Raw genomic sequence first — 23,844 nt, forward strand, 5'->3', positions numbered from 1 at the left:
CTTGAAACTAGCTACAGGTAATTACGAGCTCACTTTTCGTGTGCAACAGGGTCATGTCTTCCCATGAAGATAACCAGTACCCTGACGATGCACCGGTCCTACGAATAGACTCCACCACATTCCAAACCACTATAACAGCTTCCGTGGCAGCTGTCATGGCATACTTCAATACCAACAACGCGAACGAAAATGGAAGTAGTATCGATAAATTCAACCGTAACAACAACCAGGGAAACCAACGAAGAACAACTCGCCAATGCACCTTAAAACCTAAACCTAAGCTCAAGAAACGTAGGTTTGGAAACGAAAAAGGAGGTAGTTCGACTCAGAGGCTTAATAAAAGGCAACAAGCGGGATCGGTCCCTACCCCTACTAACCTTACTCCTCCCACATCGAGACAATCGTACCTTGGGAACAATCCACCCTGCAACAAGTACAAATACCATCATTGGGGAGCCTGCCGGGAATTTCGTTGCAAAAGATGCAACAAGTTGGGACACACCTCCCGCTACTGTTGGGCTCCAGCCCCATGCGTCACTCCAACCCTCAACCCAGAAGTAAGTCCCGTTTGTCACAAGTGCGGTGCAACAGAACATTTCAAGAGAGATTGCCCAACAGAGATGACTAACGAAGGAGTCGACAACTAGATAGGAGGAGACGACAAGGAACCCTACCGCAGCTTTTGGTACGTTCCACGATAAACTTTAAGCATCGAATTATCACAAAAAATTTTTGTCAATTAAAAACATAATCCAAAAACTATTTTATCATTAGAACAAATCCTGTAAATCACGGGAAGCTAGGGATCCTTACGAATGGACCATGATCGTCCCATATGAGCGTTAGTATCATATATAGTTAGGATTCCGCAAACTAAGAGTGTGCGGTTCCGCCTTATTTTCTGTCCCTGGGCTGAATAGCGATTAGGACAGATCCTAAGTATGTATGGTTAGGTCACTTCCATCTATAGTGAAGAACCTGGCAGAATTCGGATTACGAATTCCCTTGCCTTATAACAGCACCCTCGTGTCGCCAGAACACCTAATAAGCAGAAACGAGATAGACCTAATGGTAACAACGAAAACGAAACTAGCAACGATAAGAACACGAACATTGGAACACCTAACAAGCAAAAACAAGATAGACCCAATGGTAACAACGAAAACGAAACTAGCAACGATAAGAACACGAAAATTAGAACACCTAGCAAGTAGAAACGAGATAGACCCAATGGTAACAACTAAAACGAAACTAGCAACGATAAGAACACGAACATTAGAACACCTAACAAGCAGAAACAAGATAGACCCAATGGTAACAACGAAAACGAAACTAGAAACGATAAGAACATGAACATTGGAACACCTAAAAAGCAGAAACAAGATAGACCTAATGGTAACAACGAAAATGAAACTAGCAACGATAAGAACATGAACATAGAACACCCTGTCATTCCTAGCAACCAATACTCCTCAAATCGGCGTAACAACAGGAAGTCCAATGCCATCAATTGGCACGAACAGGCTTGATCCTCACCTTACAAACTCCAAACACTACAAATAGACTTCGTCCTACTCAAACAGATAACTAACCTCTTTCAGCCAGTAACGACGAATCCCTAGCAACCAGACACCTATGTCATGGTGTAAGAAATATCACACCCTTTCCCTAACCCCAATAAAGATTAAAAATCAAGAAGCAAAAGGCATCAGGGGAATCCGAAAGGTTTCCAACCTTCCTCCAGAGATTCCCAAGGATCCCTTTGGAAACCTCAACCAAGTGCTAAGCGGAGATAGAATCACCCCGACTCCTGGAACCATCCCAATAACCAAACACCCGATACCACTTAGCATGGTCACAAGAACAAATAGTATATGATCGCAAGATTGACATACTAGATAAAGGAAACGTCAGACCCAATCCCTAACCACAAGAAGCACCTATCTAACTCATAAGGAAGAAAGACGAAACTACCATAGGCACCACCGACTCCGAATAAGCCAACCAAACCCATCCTCAATGATCGATACTCCCTACCCCGATTCTGAGACATGTTCAACCAACAACGAGGAACTGGCAGAGGCCGACCTACCATTAGCTCGGGAAAACTATAGGAAGAAAACTCCCAAGACAATCTAAGACTCATAAGGTTAACTACATCATGCAATCTCAACCTTGGTGACCATAGCACCAACTCTTAGGGCGCAGAGAACCCTACTTTTAGGACACAAGGATCCTGATCTCTAAGAAACCATTCAAAAGTCCTCGCCAAGATAGGCTCGATAACTCATAGTCTCCGATTAACATAAGGAACCAGTTTTAGACATTTCACATTCCATGTGTTCAGCACTTATAAGTGTCAAACCACCGAAAACTCAAGAAATCCCATCTGTCGAGGTCAAGGTAAACAAGAACCCACACCCCAAAGGGAATCATGTGTAATGGACATTGACAAAGTTTGGGATACCCACCTGCCTCTAATCGAGTACTCATATAACGACAACTACCACGTAAGCATAGGAGTTGCACACCTCGAGGCCCTGAGTGGCCAGAGGTGCAGATTATCCTCTGTTAGGCTGAGATGGGAGATACCCAGCCGACAAGATGACAAACACCCAATAGCACACTCACTAGACCCGAGATTATTCGAGAAACCACAGAAATGATGAAACGATTTGAAAGAGAAGGTGTCACACCCCAAACCGGAACGGCGGAAACGTTCGGGGGCAGAGGACGTCATGTTTAGTATCACAAGACATGCATCATAGTAATCAAAGTAATAAGTACCATTTCATTAGAAAGAAAATGTTTACAAAGTATGTGTTTCACATAAGATAGATTACACAAGTAAATGACAAAACAAGACATGAAGCTACTATGCTCCATCTTCTTAATCCCAGCATGTGTACCTGTCTACTAGTTACCTGAGAATATAAGTTATTTTGAAAGAGAGTAGATCAGCATTTAAGCTGGTGAGTTCATAAGTATTTAAGTGATGTATTAGTAAGTTAAAAGCTCTTTTTAGAAAAGTTTGCCTGTTCCTCAGAAGGTCTTTTACCTTCTGATGTGATTTAAGATAAGTATAAATGACTCTACAATCCTTTCTATGAGTACTAAATGAATATAAATTATATAGAATACAGATCAAACAAACAATCGATTGTGTGAATCTGCCCTAAGCCCACAACCAAACAAGGAACAGGGAATGAGGCGGAAGTCACACATCTCATTGTTTGTTAGATCTTCATTGTATATAACTCTGGTGCATTCTTTTGATACTCACGGAGTTAACTGTAATAGTTCTTTTAGTAAAAATAGTAACCACAATAGTTCCTTCTATAATCACTTAGTTTACACTAGTTATATATAATCTAATATCGAATAGGAAGTTAATTGTGTGAATCTGCCCTAAGCCCACAACCAAACAAGGAACAGGAAATAAGGCAGAAAACACACATCTAACTATCTGTCGGATATTACATATATATAACCCTGATGTGTAAACTTAAGTATTATAGAATTAACCACTTAAGGTCCTTTAAGTTGTACTAGTTTAATAGAATGGATTAAACCTTTCACTGTTAAGTTTCTAGTTTAGTTTACTTAATGTTCTATCTGAAAATATGTTTTTGTACTAGAAAACGATGTATTGAATTTGTACACTATGACCTGACCTATACCTGGTACTCCTTATGATTACTTGGTGTATACGAAATATATATATAGTCAAGATCGAATAGATAGTAGACTGAGTGCATTTGCTCTAAACCCACAACCAAACAAGGAACAGGGAATGAAGCGGAAAGCACACATTCTACTATCTGTTGGACTCAATTAATATATATTCTTGATGTATCTACCGAGAAATCATAAAGTTAGCATTATAAGTCACCTTCTAACTGAATGTTTATGTTTCACATTTTACTTATGTTTAATGATTTTCCTGTATCATACATCGTGTTTGCTAAGCTTGGTACGTGGTATTCGTACCTTTGTTATTGAAACGCGGTATGATGTAAGTGTCATTCTTCAAGTTTGCTAACCCTGGTACGTTATATTTGTACCGTTGTTATTGAAACCCGGTATGACGTTGTACCTCGTGTTTGCTAACCCTGGTACGTTATATTTGTACCTTTGTTTATGCAAACCCGGAATAATATGTTATTACTTCATGTTTGTTAACTTGAATTTTACATATGTTTATGTGTTTCTTGTATCATACTTCGTGTTTTCTAACCTTGGTACGTGGTATTCGTACCTTTGTTATTGAAATGAGGTATGATGTAAGTGTCATTCTTCAAGTTTGCTAAACCTGGTACATTGTATTTGTACCGTTGTTATCAAAACTCGGTATGATGGTGTACCTCGTGTTTGCTAACCCATGTACGTGGTATTCGTACTTTGGTTTATGCAAATACGGTATTCCTGAGTAATTTCATGATTTGTTCTTCTGTTATAGTTATAGTATGTTCCTTCTATTATAGTTATAGTATGTTCCTTCTGTTATGGTTATTGTATGTTCCTTCTGTTATAGTTATAACATGTTCCTTCAGTTATAGTTATAGTATGTTCCTTCTGTTATAGTTATAGTATGTTCCTTCTGTTATAGAAATAGTATGTTCCTTCTGTTATAGTTATAACATGTTCTTTCTGTTATAGTATGAACTGAATCCCTAAACTATACCTATTATAGTTTATTAGTATGTTTGTTTGAATTGTTACAACCTTGAAATAAAGACTCATTTATCTACTAAGTTATGATTTCACTTTAAAAACGGAGTTTTATAAAACATAAAGTAGCATAACTTTTAAAAGAGTTTTTGCAATGAATTGATCACTTAATAACACATAAGTAATCCTTGAAATGATGTTTATCACAAAACATTTACACAATTGTATTCTACTTGTATTCCCCCCTTAAAAGCATTTAAAACATTTAAAAGATTGATTATAGGGGTATGAACTCACTTTATGTGGGTGATTCTATTGCAGCTTCGCGTAAGGATGAGAAGTTCCACGAATGAAGTCCCGGGACACAAACAAATCCTAAACGACATATAATGGCATATATTGGTATGAATATAGGGTTTAGAAGCAACTACACGCAAGGAAACACCTTTAGGGACTAAGAAACACTTGGACCAAGTGTTAGAATCACATGTGATTCATCAAAGGGGAGTGTACGGTCACCATAGGGAGTGTACGGCCATGGTGTTCACGGCCTTATGTGTTTACGGCCATAGGGTTTACGACCCTATGTGTTTACGGTCGTAAACTCATGAAGTATTATGCCAAAGGGTGTTTTAAGGTCTTTCAAGCATCAAGGAAGTGTTCTACATCCATTTCTAGCCTTAAGAAGAGTTTATGGCCAAACTAGTAGCCTTAAAAAGTGTTTACGGCCAAGGGAGTCTTCTTTTTCACCAAGAACACCAAGAACACCTACTAGTACTTTAGGCTGAAATCAACCCTTTTTGCTTCCATATTGTAAGCATCTTTTCCCTATACTTGTTATCTAGTAGAAGCTCCTGATTTGCATCCTTGAAATCAATGATCTTTACTAGATAGTGAAAGGAATCAACAATTCAAGGGAAGAACACTTACAATCTTGAAGATCTAGGATGAGAAATCGGATGATAATTGAGAGAGAATTGGATTTCTTGAGGTGAAAGTGTGAGAAAAGGTGAATAATGAAGGAAATCTTATATATATATATATATATATATATATATATATATATATATATATATATATATATATATATGCGAGGGTTCACGGTCCGAGGGTTTACGACCGTGAACCTCGTTTACGGTCCGAAGTCGGTTAGAGTTTACGGCCGAAGTAGTTTACGGCTGTGAGGAGTATACAGTTGCGAGGAGTGTACGGCCGAAGCCGTTTACGGTCATGCGAAACTTCTCAATTTCCTTTGCTTTTCTCTTCTAATATATAACATACTTAGTTATTTAGGTTTCAACACTTATAACCCATCTAATTCTAGGAATCATGGAAGGAATAAGTTTGACCAAAGAGAAATTTTTTCAAGGATAAAAGAATAAAATTTTCGGGTTGTCACAGAAGGTAAACTAAATCCATGGTGTATCAGACCATTCGAGATCCTTGCACGGATCGGTCCGGTAACCTACAAACTCCAACTACCCTCCGAGTTTAGTGACGTACACAAAACAAAGCCGCATCCCCGTTTCCACTAGACAAAATTAAAGTGAACTAGAACCTACTAGTCATTGATCAACCTATCAAGTCAATGAACGGAAAGGTTAAGTACACAAAACAAAGCCGCATCCCGATTGTGAAGGTTCGATAAATGCTAGACGTGAGCCGGAATTCACTTGGGAACACGAAGACCAGATAAATCAAAAGTACCTTCACCTATTCCCATATTCAGGACCCTATCTATCGAAAGAATTTTGGGACAAAATTCCCTCTAACGGGGGGATGATGTCACAACTAGCATTTTGGCTAGAAAATTCCGTCTTCATGTAAGTAATAACTATTGTGAGACTTGTGCTAACACATTAAAAAGTGTACTTTATGGTTCCTAATGGACCATGGAAAGATAGAGTGCAAATCTCTCCATGTAACTCAAGTCTCTCCTAAATCTCTCCAAGTATGTGAAATCTCTCCCAATTCTCTCAAAGTATGTGAAATCTCTCCCAAATCTCTCTAAGTATGTGAAATCTCTCCAAAATCTCTCCAAGTATGTGAAATCTCTCCCAAATCTCTCCAAGTATGTGAAATCTCTCCCAAATCTCTCTATGTACCTTCCTTAGTCGAAAACAGCCCAAAACCGAAGGAGCAAACCCAAAAGGACCCTCTTGGTCCGGAATCCTCTTGGTCCGGACTCCTCTTGGTCCGGAACCCTCTTGGTCCGGAACCCTCTTAGTCCTGAATGCCTTCTAAGGAACCAAGAGGACCCGCATCTTCGGAACCCCTCCCTAGCTTCGGATCTCGCATGCTCCGGAAGGTTAAGGCTTCCTTTGGAACCTCGCTCCGGAAGACCTCGCCTCGCGCCGTTTCGGAATTGGGAGCCGGCTTCGCACATCCGGACCAGACCTCCGGACTTCGCCTCCTGACTCCGGATCAGAAGATGCGCTTCAGAATTCGTCTTGCTGACTCCGGAAATTGCTGTATGACTTCGGAAATTCCCTCCTTGCTCCGGAACTTGGATCATGACTCTGGAATCCTTCCTAAGCACTTCGGACCCTCGCAGGAGCAAGGATACACTCCGGATTTTTGTCATTTTCGGACTTTTTCACCAGTTTAGGATATTTTGACGTCGGGAATTCCTCCAAACTCGTGTTTTTCATATTTTAGACCCCTTAAACCCCTAATTTATGCCAAAATTGATTATTTTAAACATATTTATATATAATAATACCCAAGATTTTTAAGGGATTCTAAGAAGATAAGGGTTGACTTTATGATGTGATGCAAATTCTTCATTTCCCATGCAATCCCAGTTAAACACAAAATATCCATGGGTAACCAAGCATTGTACACCAGTCCTACAAGCAAGTGTCATGTCACCCTTATCCCCTCCTTCTTGAATACGTGAACTCCCTCCTTTCCTCCCCATAATTCTACTTATCACTTTCACATCCAATAAACTTCTAAGAGTAAGCTCAACTCCTTTAAGCTTCAAGTCCCACTCCTTCAAGGAAAATTCCCAGATTTTTGTAAGTGTTTCAGCTTCTTTGACTAATGATTCTCCACATTATTCCTAAGATTTCATTATATTTACACATAAAGTTATTCTTAGGATATTCTGAAGTTCAAAGAACCTTTCAAGTGTTGGAACTTGGAAGCTCCTTAACACTTCATCAAATCACCCACAAAACTAACCCAAGGTGAGCTTCATACCCTCACTTTTCGAGATTTCTATTGTTTTTGAGGGAGACTACAAGTCAAAGTCTTGTATAAATCATGATCTATTTGCTTGTTGTGTATGCATGCCATCTTACATGTGCTTAAATATGAAAATCCTTATAAGTAGTCCAAAAACTCGAGATTTTGGTTAAGTCTCAAGAGCTTGGATTATATCTCACAAATCACGTTTGGAAACAAGAACTAGTATGTTACCAAGTATAAGACACGAATTTTTATAACAACAACTATAAGGTTTTGCTTCAAGATTTACTTAAACAAGTTGTGAGACAAAATATTTTGAAAGTGATTAAATTATGGAAATAATAATATTTTGGATCACTTTTGCCCAAACAGAAATACAAGGGTTATCTTGGAAAAATTATGTCATCCTCATGATTTTTTTTCCAGATCAACCAAACTATTTGTGATTATTTATAAATATTTAATATAAATAATTTTATCAAGAAAAGTATACGAAAATAGAGTTTTCATGACAAAATAATTTGCATGTCATAAACTGCTGTCGTAAAACCTTCAGGAACATAAGTAATGTTCCACATGTCATAAAACAGAAAATGCGTGTCATAACCTGCAATTATAAATTTACACAAATTATAACTTGACACTTTTTCTGTTGACTAATATGGGCCTGAGCCGACAATTTATAGAAAGGAAAGCCCATTTTTGTCAATTCCGATAATGTTGGGTCATTTTGTTAAACGTTCAAAATGGCTTATTTTTCAATAAACGAAACGGAACGAACACGAGCACCCAGTTAACGAGCACAATCAACGATATGGAACGATAACGATATTTCTATTCAATGAGTACGAATTTCATTATTTATCTAACAAATAACGGATCTCTAACGATTGCCCAAAAGGTTGTTAATATTCTAGTCAGACAAATCTCAAAAGTACCTAAATATAAAAATATTAGTGTACGTCTAAAGTTCTGTAAGGAGTTATAGCCAGAGTCTCCTGGAGGGAGAGCGGAAATTTGTGTATAGATCTATACGGGGTTGACATCCCGCACCTTCGCTGTTCGCTACAGCTAGACAGGCCAGTCTAGGGTGACAAATATCTTTTCCAAAACGAGGGCGGCTGAGAAACACCAAAACAGGCATTCCGTCATATTAGTATGGTTATAACGACTCACTAGAATATGTTATGTTATCTAGAAATTTATGCAAGTAAAAACGTCATAAATAAATTTTGGCACGTTGTGTTGACTGTTCTACACATGATAGGTGATGGTCTGCATTTGTTGCGTCGACTGTCCTTTTTCATCGCGTAGAATGTCCACAATCGCCATGTCGATTCTTTCACCTAACAAGTATAGAGTCTAAATACTGCTATTTTACAAATTAAAAAGCGTAGGACTTTATGGAAAACCTTTGTAAACGATTTTGAAAATGATAAACTAACCCACACATGTACCCAGTTGGAAATAGAACTTACGAATATTTTATAGCAGAAAATATAGGATTTTCTGGAGAAAACAAGTTTCTACGATTTCGATAACGATAAACTAGAACGAACTCTCAATTTTACTCGATAAGAAGAACAAGATTTTCAACCATATTCTCTTTTTGAAAATAGGAGATTTTCTGGAAACGGTTGACTATTACTATTCAAAAAAACTATTCTCGAACACAGCTCGCCTTTATAAATTCACTACTTTTCAAAATCATTCCTTATAAGGATGAACAAAAGTAACGACATGCACACATATATCCATGATTTTCAAAGCAAGGCTTCAAACGATTTCATAGAAAATATCGGATTTTCTGAAAGTACAACGAGAACGATTCTAAACAAGTGTAAAACTATCTTATACAAAATGCTTATGAACTCACCAACTTTTTAGTTGACGCTTTTCAAAACGACTTGTATTCTCAGGGATCTAGTAAGCAGGTAACAAGGGACGCGGATGCAAGAATATTTAGCGGTAGTCTGGATTTTTTTCTATTTATGTCTCTTTTGTGTAACTCGAAGAACCAATACAATATGTAAACAATGTAAGTTTGTTATCTCAATGTATGATGTTTAGATTGCTCTGTTTCATTTATATTCAATTGTTATGATACTGCACAATGTAGTCACCCGCCTCTGGACGTTTCCGCCGTTTGGTTCGGGGGTGTGACAAATATGGTATTTTTAAACCTCGCCACTTTGCCGAGTTATGTTACTGTACAACAGCAGCCTTGCGTCAGGCTTTTTTCACCTCAAAAGTGATGGGTTTTAGGTAAAACAAATAAACTAGAAAACAATTCCTAAGTTCACATGCAACCTACTTTGGATCTATGTTTTAACTATTGAACATATAACTTTGAATTGCAAAACAAGAACCCTAGAGGAGAGAGGCAAATTTCGAAATTAACAAACTAGGGTTTAGGAGTTACATACCTTTCAATTGTTATAGCAAACAATTGATAATCCTCTTGATCTTGATCTTGATCTTGATCTTCTTGGAAGCTTAGCACCACAAATGTAATGCCTCTAATGGAATCACACCCAAGAACTAGAAAGAAGGAAAGTAGTAGGAGAGAGGATGGAGAGAGTATGCAATTTCGGCCTTAGGGTTTCTTCCAAAGAAATCAGTGACCTCAAATGTGAGCCAGGAGGCTCCTTAAATAGCTGAGGGATCTAGGGTTTAGGGAAAACCCTAGTTATCCTTTGCTTAGGGCCTAAGCAAGATCCAAAGGCCTTATTTGGACCCCTTGGACGAAATCTCTAGGGTTTCCCCTAAGAATTTCGTCCACCTCCCTCCAAGGGGGTTCTGGAACCTTCCACTCAACTATTAGCTAATTGCAAACTAGTCCCTGCACTTTATAATTAATTCTTTTAACCCCAAAATTAATTCTGATTAATTTCTGGCTAACTATTAATTAAACATAATGATTTCTAATTAATATATTAATCTTTTAACATATTAATAAATCATTTATATTAATTCATTAATCTTATAAATTAATATCTCTCCTTTCATAATTTCCTTCTCCAGTTGCTAGGTTGAGGGCAACCCAAAAGGACTGTGCTGCTATCAATTCAAGTACACACCAATTATAGTTATGGGCTTAGACACGTGGCTGGGCCCAATACATAAGTCAACACCAAATCATCGAGGGGCCCACATATATCGCTTTTTCGGTTAGGGCAAAAGGAACGAATAAACGTTGACTCATATGCTTATATCTTTTACTCATCAAATTCTACATGACAATACGTTTTATAACACCAAGTTACTGATGCGTTTTCATATCACCAATGTATAACCGACTTTGTAAATTACAACTCATATATCTTCGTTTCAAGGTTATAAGATATTATCGTCTTAGTATTACTCGTGATGAATTCCATGAAGTGATACTCTGAGCGAGGGTTTATCCAATACTCAAATCTCAATTTCTGAGTACTCATGAATGTTGTAGCAATTCTATTGCCATGTCTATCCTTTAGACAATCTACAATCCAGTTCATGACAGTCTTGATTCACTACTTACTTCCAAAAGTACGAGCGACTGTGGAGTTTGAATAATCTTATTATTTGGGAAGTAAAACATGCAAAAATGAAACACAATAATAAACAATTGACAAAAGGCAGAAACCAAACTTATAAATAATACTTTATTATTTAATCACCAAAAGTCAATTACATTTACTTTGTTACAAGTTTCAGAACAAAACTAATCTAACTACTAAAACTAATATCATCTTTCAGTCCTATGCTCCGAGCATGCTGAATATGCTTAGCCCTACTCAGACCCTTTATGAGGGGATCTGCTGGGTTATCTTCAGATGACACCCTCTTTACTACAAGATGGACTTCTTTTACTCTATGTCTGATGAAATGGTACTTTCTGTCGATATGTCTGGTTTTACCATGATCTCTCGGTTCCTTTGTCAAGGCAACCGCTCCTTCATTATCGCAGAACAGTTCCATAGGCTCCTGGATGGTTGGAACAACTCCGAGATCTCCGATGAAATTCCTCAACCAAGCTGCTTCTTTCGACGCTTCACTCGTTGCTATGTACTCTGATTCACAAGTAGAATCAGCCACCGTATCTTGCTTGGAACTCTTCCAAGTAACTGCTCCTCCATTCAATAAAAACACCCAGCCCGACTGAGAACGGAAGTTATCTCTATCCGTCTGAAAACTGGCATCATTGTAACCATCTACTCTCAAAGTATCACTGCCACCAAGCACAAGGACCCAGTCCTTTGTCCTTCGTAAATACTTGAGTATATTCTTAACTGTTATCCAATGAGATCTAACTGGGTTTCCTTGATAGCGACTGACCATGCTCAAAGCAAATGCCACATCAGGGCGAGTACATGTCATAGCGTACATGATCGATCCGACAGCGGAAGCATAAGGTACACGACTCATGTCATCTATTTCAACATCTGTACTCGGGCATTGAGTCTTACTCAATTTGGTATTGCTCTGGATAGGTAGCTCTCCCTTCTTGGAATTTTCCATACTAAACCTCTTTAGTACCTTATCCAAGTATGTGCTCTGACTAAGTCCAATTAGTATCTTCTTTCTATCTCTCAATATTCTAATCCCAAGAATATAGGCAGCTTCTCCAAGGTCTTTCATGGCAAAACACTTTCCAAGCCAAGACTTAACATCTCTCAAGGTTGGAACGTCGTTACCAATGAGTAATATGTCATCGACATATAACACCAGAAAAGTTACTATACTCCCACTAGCCTTGATATACACACAAAACTCATCTTCACTTCTAGAGAAACCAAACTCTTTGACTTTCTCATGGAAGCAAAGATTCCAGCTGCGAGATGCTTGTTTCAATCCATAAATGGATTTCTCAAGCTTGCACACTCTATTAGGAAACTTTGCATCAACAAAACCCTCTGGCTGATTCATGTAAACATCCTCAGCCAACTTCCCGTTAAGGAAAGCAGTCTTGACATCCATCTGCCAGATTTCATAGTCATGAAAGGCAGCTATGGCGAGCAATATCCTAATAGATTTAATCTTAGCTACTGGCGAAAAGGTCTCATCATAGTCAACCCCTGGGGTTTGAGTGAAACCTTTTGTAACCAGTCGAGCCTTAAACGTATGCACATTCCCATCCATGTCTGTCTTCTTCTTGAAGATCCATTTGCACCCAACTGTCTTACGACCTGGTGCACTATCAACCAAATTCCAAACTTGGTTGTCATACATGGACTTAATCTCGCTGTCCATTGCCTCTTTCCACTTGGAAGCCTCTGGGCCTGCCATTGCTTCCTTATAAGTGACTGGTTCATCTAAGTTTACTAGTGTTCTGTCACTTATGAATGGGTCACCATCTGAAGTAATATGAAAACCATACAACTCAGGTGGCACACTCACCCTAGTGGACCTTCGAAGAGGTAATGAATTATCAACTGGTTCAATAGGAACTGTTTCCTCTGGTTGAGTGCTAGTGTCATCTAAGGTTCCTTCATTGGCTAACTCTTGAATTTCTTCAAGTTCAATGGTGCTCCCACTGTCCTCTTTGAATATGAGCTCCTTTTCTAGAAAGACTCCTCTTCGTGCTACAAAGACCACGTTCTCACTAGGCCTGTAGAACAAATATCCAAATGACTGCTTTGGGTAACCAATGAAAACACATTTCTCACTTCTAGCTGCTAGCTTGTCGTGAGTCTATCGTCTTACGAAAGCTTCACAACCCTAGACTTTAATATGTGCTAACGAGGGAACTTTCCCTGTCCACATTTCGTGAGGTGTTTTGGCAACCTTCTTTGTAGGGACAAGATTGAGGATGTGGGCGGCTGTCTCTAAGGCATACCCCCAGAAGTGAATGGGAAGCGAAGCCCGACTCATCATAGAACGAACCATGTCTAACAAGGTTCGATTATGCCTCTCAGCTACACCATTTAACTGTGGTGTCCTAGGAGGACTCAATTGTGAGACTATCCCACATTCTTTCAGATAGTCGTTAAACTCGATACTAAGATACTCCCCGCCTCTATCGGATCTAAGTATCTTTATCTTTCTGCCCAATTGATTTTCGACTTCATGCTTAAACTCTTTGAACTTTTCAAAAGTTTCTGACTTATGCTTGATCAAGTAGATATATCCATATCTGCTATAATCGTCAGTGAAAGTCACATAGAATCGATTAGCATCTCTTGTAGTTGATCTGAAGGGCCCACACACATCTGTGTGTATGAGATCCAACAGACCTTCACCTCTTTCACAAGACCCTGTGAATGGTGATTTTGTCATCTTTCCCAAAAGACAAGATTCACACATATCATCTGATTTAGGTCAAATGATTCCAACACTCCATCCTTTTGGAGTTGGGCTATGCGTTTCTTGTTAATGTGTCCAAGACGACAATGCCACAAGCATGCCTTGTCTACACTATTAGACAAGTCAATATTAAGTACACTATTTCCTAAGCTATCAACACAAGTCACTGTTTCATACACACCATCACAAGGTAAAGCTTCAAACATAAAAACACCATTCTTATAAACAGAAATTGAACCATTCAAATCATTACAAGAATATTTGAAACCTTGTCTGAACAATGCATGAAATGAAATAATGTTTCTCGTCATCTCAGACGAATAGCAACAATTTATTAAATCTAATCTAACATCATTGCTAAGCAGAAGCTGATAAACTCCGATCTTGGTCACTGGTGAAGACTTTCTGTTTCCCATGATCAAGTTTATCCTTCCTCGCTCTATCTCCTCACTTTCCTTTAGTCCCTGCAAATCAGAACAAATATGAAAACCACATCCTGTATCAAGGACCCATGAACGAGAAGATAATGAGTTATTAGCAGAAATAGTGTAAATACCTGCCGAAGATGGCTTCACTTTGCCATCCTTGATATCTTGCAGATATTGTGGGCAAGATCTCTTCCAATGCCCCTTTTGATTGCAGTAAAAGCAAACGGCCTCTTTTGGATCAGAAACATGGGGAGTGGAACCATTGGGCTTAGCCTTCGGGCCATTACTAGACGACCCAGCTTGAGCCTTGCTCTTCCAGTTTTGCTTGGGAGGACCTTTCCTCTTTTTCCCCTTTCCCTGTCCAATAGCCAACACAGGGGCACTTGTAGGCGTGGAGGGTATACTTTTACCCTTCATTCCTGCCTCAGCTGTCTGCAACAAGTTGTGCAATTGGGCCAAGGTCTGCTCAGTATTGTTCAAATGGTAAGTTAGAATAAACTGACCATAACAATCAGGTAGTGAGTTCAAGACCATGTCAATGGCCAATTCCTCATCAAAGTGAATGTTGAGCTTGACCAAACGCTCTATGTAGCGTTGCATTCTTTGCACATGTGACACAACCGATTCCCCTTCTTTCATCTTGCAAGCCATGAGTGACTTGATTACTTCAAACTTTTCTTGACGGGCTCGCTTATGGTACTTTTCCATAAGGTCCTTGTTCATCTCAAAAGGCCAGTAGTCCTCATAGTACCTCTGCAGTTCTGGGGACATGGTTGCCACCATGATGCACACCACTTTGGTAGCATCATCGTAATGTTTCTTGTAGGCAGCAAGATCTTCAGGAGTAGCTTCAGACTCATCAAGCTCTTTGAGCTCCTTTTCAAGAACATATTCTTTGTTCTCAAAACGAAGAGCCATCTTGATGTTGCGCATCCAATCGTTATAGTTTGAGCCATCCATAACGACTTTGGAGTAGATATTGAGCAAAGAGAAGTTCTGGTTGGAGGAGGATGAAGCAGAAGTGTTTCCAGGAGTAGACATATGAAAAGAAAGAAAGTTTTAGTTAGATTTCAAGATACCTCAATATAATAACCCAAAGATAAAATATCAAGGTTAGGATCCAACTATGAAGATTCACAACTTAGAAATGGGATGCCGAGATCCAAGTGTAAATTTCATAAAGGTAGGTGAATGACGATTCACCAATTCCACCATTAGACGAAACAAACGAAGTGAAATTCCTAATTCTTTTGAGATACATTGAAACTATTCAATGGCATGTTTTAATCTCAGATTGTGCTCTTCTATTTGTGACTGGGATGCCGAGGATCACAAACAAGATGTGAATAACCATGCAAATGTGCTTGGTAACCTCATTGTCTTTATCATTAACTATTGATGTGGTGGTAAACCACACACGCTCCATCAAAATGACAATTATGAGATACCCATTACCACTCTTTATTAGTGCCCTTTAGTGTGCTGGTTAACCACACATGCTCCACTAACGACCAATAAAGCATAATGTGCAATTTCATGGATTAGCATACTTTTCACATTTTTCCTAAAGTAACTAGAGTTGGGATTTTAAAAATAATGTTCAAGTACTTTCTTTAATGTCATTATACTTTTAATGAGAAGTAGTTGTCCTATCAAATCCGTTCTGCTAAGGACCCTCCACTAATCAAGGAAGCGGTGGGTGAGAGTGGACACCCATTCAACTACCATTTTATAGGCAGTTTCCTTATACCCCCCTTATAGATTAACTTCGTGAATGAGGCATACTAGCGATTTGACTGACCATATTCTTATACATATATAATATTAAACTTTTAATCATAATACATATATAGGGTGTGTTTTAAAACATTTTAAAACTTCAAGGGTTTATATAAATTTCGAAATTCAAACTATTAAATTTAAATTTAAATAAACCAATTAACTAGATTTAATATTTATCTTTTAATTAACTATTAATCAAATTATTAAATCTTGTAAGGATTATCTAATTAAATTAATCAATTAATTTAATCCTAATCCTTATCCCTCTAAATTTCGAAAAATAGGGTAAGGATAATTATCCAATAAATCTAATTAAGTAACAATTATCCAAAACAAGAAACCCTAAAACTTCTAGCATATTTCGAAATTTACAAGGGAGGAGGCTAGGGTTTTCAAAACCCTAACCCTAATTTCGATTAGGGTTCTTTGGAGGCTAGGGTTTTCGAAAACCCTTTGATCCAAAACCCTAAAACGAAAATTTGGCCTTTAGGGTTTAATAGCTATAAACCCTAATTTGCAATTCAACAATTATAGCAATTCAATTTAAAACAAACAATGGCTCTGATACCACTGATGGGTTTTAGGTAAAACAAATAAACTAGAAAACAATTCCTAAGTTCACATGCAACCTACTTTGGATCTATGTTTTAACTATTGAACATATAACTTTGAATTGCAAAACAAGAACCCTAGAAGAGAGAGGCTAATTTTGAAATTAACAAACTAGGGTTTAGGAGTTACATACCTTTCAATTGTTATAGCAAACAATTGATAATCCTCTTGATCTTGATCTTGATCTTCTTGGAAGCTTAGCACCATAAATGTAATGCCTCTAATGGAATCACACCCAAGAACTAGCAAGAAGGAAAGTAGTAGGAGAGAGGATGGAGAGAGTATGCAATTTCGGCCTTAGGGTTTCTTCCAAAGAAATCAGTGACCTCAAATGTGAGCCAGGAGGCTCCTTAAATAGCTGAGGGATCTAGGGTTTAGGGAAAACCCTAGTTATCCTTTGCTCAGGGCCTAAGCAAGATCCAAAGGCCTTATTTGGACCCCTTGGATGAAATCTCTAGGGTTTCCCCTAAGAATTTCGTCCACCTCCCTCCAAGCGGATTCTGGAACCTTCCACTCAACTATTAGTTAATTGCAAACTAGTCCCTGCACTTTATAATTAATTCTTTTAACCCCAAAATTAATTCTGATTAATTTCTGGCTAACTATTAATTAAACATAATGATTTCTAATTAATATATTAATCTTTTAACATATTAATAAATCATTTATATTAATTCATTAATCTTATAAATTAATATCTCTCCTTTCATAATTTCCTTCTCCAGTTGCTAGGTTGAGGGCAACCCAAAAGGACTGTGCTGCTATCAATTCAAGTACATACCAATTATAGTTATGGGCTTAGACACCTAATCCAACAAAAAGAACCAAAGGGGTTTAAATATGTATCCAAAGATCCTAAATGGTTCGCTTCCATGTGTTAAGAAATGAAGGCTCTATACCAAAATTCCACTTGGGAACTCATATGAATCTGAATATCGGGCTTTGGCTAACACTGCTGCTGAAATTATGTGGATCACTCATTTGCTTCGTGAGTTGCATGTTCTTCCCTCCGGGCCCGCGACTCTTCTGCGTGATAATCGAAGTTCCCTTTTCCTTAGTCAAAACCCTATTTCTCACAAGCGTGCGAAGCATATTAATATTGACTATCACTTTGTTCGAGAATTGGTCTTATCCGGGAAACTTCACACTCGTTATGTTTCTACGCACTTGCAACTTGCTAATATATTTACAAAGAGCCTTCCACAACCCTCCTTCACTGGGGGTGGGGGTGGGGGAGGGGGTAATAGAGTTAATTTCATCTTGTCCTACTTTATAGGATCTGTGTTATTGTAATCTATGTATTTTAGGTAGTTTATTATATTAACTCTTATGTATTTTAGGTATTTTTAAACCTCGCCACTTTGCCGAGTTATGTTACTTTACAACATCAGCCTTGCATCAGGCTTTGTTCACCTCAAAAGAACCAAAGGGGTTTAAATCTGTATCCAAAGATCCTAAATGGTTCGCTTCTATGTGTTAAGAAATGAAGGCTCTACACCAAAATTCCACTTGGGAACTCATGTGAATCTGAATATCGGGCTTTGGCTAACACTGCTGTTGAAATTATGTGGATCACTCATTTGCTTCGTGAGTTGCATGTTCTTCCCTCCGAGCCCGCGACTCTTCTACGTGATAATCGAAGTGCCCTTTTCCTTAGTCAAAACCCTATTTCTCACAAGCGTACGAAGCATATTAATATTGACTGTCACTTTGTTCGAGAATTGGTCTTATCCGGGAAACTTCTCACTCGTTATGTTTCTACGCACTTGCAACTTGCTAATATATTTACAAAGAGCCTTCCACAACCCTCCTTCACTGGGGGTGGGGGGGGGGGTAATAGAGTTAATTTCATCATGTCCTACTTTATAGGATCTGTGTTATTGTAATCCATGTATTTTAGGTAGTTTATTATATTAACTCTTATATATTGTTCAATACATATCTCACCAAATCAAGGTGATTATTGAAAACCTAATATATATATATATATATATATATATATATATATATATATATATATATATATATTAAATCCAAGCCTACTACTAACCCAATTTGACTAGTCCAAGAGGACAACCCAAACCTAAGATGTTTAACTCATTACTTGATCCATTTGATTAAATGGGTGGGAAAAGTCTTATAAAATGGGAAACATTTTTCTCTTCTTCCTATGTCGGACAAGTCTCACATTGTATTATTTAGAACAAAGGTCCAACACTTTCTAAAGCAAAGAAAAATGGGAAAAACCTTGAGATTTGTGTCCAAGTGGTAACGTCCAAATAAAGTTGGAAACGAATAAAGAATTAAAATATAAAATCATTGTCCCCCGAAACTCAAAGTCGGAGATGTCCATCAAGAAATCACCTTGTACATGGTTTAGAATATTCACTCAAGCCATCACCTCCCATGGCTATGATATGTTCAATCTAAGAGTGATCACACACTATTTTTCAAAACCTATACTACCAGGAAGAAAGTTTTTATATTAATTTTTTACACTGATGATTTCACGCTGACGAGAGACAATGTTGAGGAAACTAAATGACCAAAAAGAAACTTAGCACCTGAACTCGAAATTAAATATCTCAAACATCTTAGATACTTCCTTGGAACCAAGCTCAAGGGAGGAGAGGGAGAGTGAAGATTACAACATTAAAATAGGAGATTCTTACCACCGTTAAGGTGGTTTAGTGGTGATTATTGCGATAAATCCTCGAGAATAGGAATGATTTCGGGTTCAAAACCCATAAGCTTCAACTTTATATTGACCCGTTCAAGAAAATAGAAAATTCTTATTATAATTATTTTAGATAGGATTATATTAAGATTTAAGATCATTAAAATATAGGATCTTATTATTGTAATTAGCCCTATCTTTTTTGTATATATTATACATCATATGTGAATAGTGAAGACACAAAAAAACAGACATTTTTCATCTCAAATACGCTCATAATTTCTTTAGTATACTTTCCGATTTTTAGAACTTTATTTTAGACTCATTTTATTCTTGATATTTTACTAGAATACATAAACCTAGCTAGACACTAAAAAAAGTCAATAGAAACTTCTCCATAAGGTCATCGGGTATGCTTGTCACGGAGAGGGTTTGTGGCCATCTCGCCATCTGACACCCATTGCCACGACCGTGCACACCACCCTTGGAGGTACGATTGTGGCCTCATGTGGTGTTTACCATAGAAGACCACATACAATCAATTTGTTCTTATTCACTATTATTTTATTTTTCTCTTTTCTTTGTATGCACCACGACACGATGATGGCCTAATGTTGCAGGTACATCAACAATGGTGTCAAAGAAGATGGTGGTGAGGTGGAGGGAGATGGTGTAGGGGATATACCCCATGGCCTAATACTTTAATAGTTAATTTATGTGAAATATAGGTTTCTAGATGAGTAATAATCAAATACCTTTTTCCCTTGAAATGTAGTCCCCTATATTCTACCATGCAATACCAATAACTATGAGAGCAACGCATAACGTTATAATGCTCGCTCCAATGGAAATGAATGTAAGTTTTTTGCTAGGAGGTGGAGGCTTGAACTCTATGGAAAGCAATACATTAGTAAGATGCATAAGCAACTTATGAATAGATCACTAAAATAAAGATGACAATACTATTTATAATGAAAGGAGCAGTTCAAACATGTGGCATACCAGCCTCCATAGAAATGGCTGATATGAGAGGGCCAAATACTCCTCTCTGTGGGACCGCCGTCGTACCTTTCCCAGCATAATGGAACCGGATCTCTAAAGTTTTATTTGTAACAAGCATGTTTTTTAATGTTATGTTTACTTTCTTATCAACTCCACCAGCTTCATTCTTAATGTCATAATTCTTCCGCTGATTTACGCCCTGCAAAAAGTAAAAAGGAAAACTAAAATGCAAACAACACAAGTTTGATTTTATATTTATATTGAGTGAACTGCTATCATTTTTTTGGTGTTTTTAGTGTTATCAACATATTTTAGAGCAGGGAAGACATGTTGAGTTCAATTAATTTACTCCATGACAATGGAGGTGTGGGATGCACACTCTGCGTGAATGCAAGTGTACCTCCTAATTAATAATAACTAGCAAAGAACTCGCAGCTACGCCGCTTTTGGGGTAATATGAGGAAAATCGGCAAACTTTAAAAAATACGTGCTGAAAGTGTAAATCACCGCAAATAGGAGAGAAAGTCGACAACCCCTAAAATTAGATGTCCAAAGTGTACGACAACCAAAAGAAGGGACACCGGTGGAGAAAATTCAAAAATGTTGTGGCAATAATGTGAAAGTTGCCAAAGTTGAGAAAATATGGTGGCAAAATTTTAAAGGAGGTTTTTTGTGTTTTTTATGTCAAAAATTTAAAAGTTTTGACTATAAGGTCGAAAAGTGTCAAATTCATTAAAGATTTGTGGCAAAAACACCAAAATATAAAACTTTTCACTGCAAGGACGAAAAGTGTCAAAGTTACTAAAGATTTGTGGCAAAACCCTAAAAGCACAAAAACTTAATCAAAACACAAAATTGGAAAAAATTTCACTTTAAGGACTAAAAGTGTCATATTCACTAAACATTTGTGACAAAAACCTAAAGACATAAAAGTTACTATTGCTAACTTCCTTTATATTTAATTTATATATAGAATGGGGGGAGCTAGTTCAATAATAGTAATAATTTTCAACCTGGACATAGATATCAAATGCACGTCTTCCGAGACTTTGATAAGATCGATTATCTCTGAAAATTATCTCTGCAAAATGTAGAGTCACTGTATAGTTTCCATTTGCTAAGCAACGACCGTAGTAAGTGAGAGACAATGGAGAGAGGCGAGCGTTCATGTAAAGTTCAGAGTCATCCATAGTGAGCACAGATACATTATTTGCGATATATTCGGTAGAAGGATCCTTCATATTTATTACACTTCCTGTGCTACTAAATCCCCAATTATGATCAATTGAAGGAATAAATCTTGCAGGTCCACCTGAATCTATATCTTTTTCATAAACCTTCTTTCCGATGGTAGTTGCTTCCCCGCCACAATTGATATTTACTGAATAATATTCTGGACAAACAAAAAAGATCATCAATGCTTTCACTTTACGAAACTGCATGCAACATCACCCAAAAGCATGTCGCTCACCCTTCAAGCAACGATAGTTACTAGTGCTAAGGCACTTCGCAAGGGCATCTCTGAATCAAATTAAACCGGGGAAACATAGTGGCTATACTATCTTATCAAATAAAAGTTCCATTCGCTTTAGAGAATTAATAATAGCAGAGTATAAGCTTACAAGTTATTCCCACTAGAGTAGCTTCTGTATAAGTTCCTAATAAAGAAACGCATGCATGTTGTAAACTTTAACTTCGGTTGTATGTGCAGATGAAAAAGCATTTGAAAGCTGAAAACTTACAATGATGGATCACTACAAGTTGAAGGCAGAGAACTTTCAATCAAGTTGTTATAGGAAAGATCTACATAACTGCATTACAATACATCATTTTAAGAAAAATCATATAAACAAGAGCATAATAAGCTCATCAGTCATCACAAGCACATACGTCATCTTGGATACACTTTCCAAAAGCATTATTTTGACTCTACTATTCGTGGGTTACATGAAATAGCGAATCCAAAAGAGAGAACTTCACATTTTAGATAAAAAAACGAGAAGCAGTCACCAAAGTGTTGGTTCTTTTGTTAAGCTATATATGCGTGGGTTACATGAAACGTGAAGTCTGATGAATGGCATAGGGATAACGACCAAGAAATGCAGGGATCCGGGAAGAAGAAAGATTTTGGGCTTGGTTCGTACGGAATTGTAGGCCCAACATTTTTAAAACCTAAGGCTACAGACACCACTAAAAACAGGTGGATATCCTATGAAAATTACCTTTGGAAAAATTTCATCTGATGTTTGCAATAAAATACCAACAAGCAAAACAAAAATCCTCTAATTTATGACGGAATATATTCTAAAGGTAACTAGTATTAGGTAAACTAGATTATAACCCGCTTTAAACGCGGGGAACGCATAAAAAACATACAAATGTCTACAGATATTGCATAATAATTATATAAAAAAAAACTTATAGTTCTTAGTATTATTGAAATGTGTAGAAGATACATTGAAATCGATAAATATCTATAATCGTTAAAGGACCTCGTTATTTACAATATTTTTTGTTTTATTAGTTGAATGACCTTCCTCGTCATATATGGTTATGATATTGTTATATAAGCATAAGTATTCTAATTAGACGTTCATTCCATAAGAAAGTTACTTAATTTAAACCTATTTTGACAACCAATATACTTTTATTTTCATTGTATTAAATATTGACAACTATTTCATTTATTCAAATTAAGTCATAGAGTATAATTTATGAAATATTAAATGTTATATGAATTTAATTTTAGTATATCATCAATGAAAATTCTTTTCTAAATCATGATTGGTTTATTTTAAATTAATTATGAATATAAATGCTAACTTTTATGTTTGTTCTTATTTATTTGGTGTTTCGCAAAAATTTTGCATTAATCTTGGCGCAACTTTGAATAATTTTAATATATTATCAATGTAATTTGGTATATCTTTCAATTATATGAAATATCAAATAATGACATTTCATTACTATTGTGATAATTTAGTTAATATATTGCATTTTTTACTAATCTTAACGATCTTATTTTTTTCTAATAACCGTAACGTTTTTACAAATTGTACTTACAAATCTCCTAATATCTTATAATTTTTATCTTACTTTATGATAACTATAGTATTTACAAGATTGACTGTCTTAATAGTTTTTTTTTCAGTCTATTCAATTTTATATTTCATTGTACAAAATCATCATTTG

At 37.0% G+C, this 23,844-nt stretch overlaps 1 pseudogene across 1 annotated transcript in view; it reads right to left on the minus strand.

Moving 5' to 3' along the window:
- The window catches only part of LOC145104528 (putative LRR receptor-like serine/threonine-protein kinase At1g53440), a 199,517-nt pseudogene that overhangs the window by 12,111 nt on the left and 163,562 nt on the right, over nt 1-23,844 (minus strand). Inside the window, exons 14-19 of the transcript XR_013707099.1 lie at nt 22,395-22,463; nt 22,275-22,310; nt 22,124-22,173; nt 21,666-22,045; nt 20,653-20,851; nt 20,406-20,540 (exon numbers count right to left, since the gene is read on the minus strand). The product of XR_013707099.1 is annotated as a putative LRR receptor-like serine/threonine-protein kinase At1g53440 (transcript). The remainder of the gene's footprint in view (nt 1-20,405; nt 20,541-20,652; nt 20,852-21,665; nt 22,046-22,123; nt 22,174-22,274; nt 22,311-22,394; nt 22,464-23,844) is intronic.

The sequence above is a fragment of the Lactuca virosa genome, chromosome 4, assembly GCF_052849685.1.
Source record: "Lactuca virosa cultivar CGN04683 chromosome 4, Lactuca_virosa_CGN04683_v6, whole genome shotgun sequence".
NCBI lineage: Eukaryota > Viridiplantae > Streptophyta > Magnoliopsida > Asterales > Asteraceae > Lactuca > Lactuca virosa.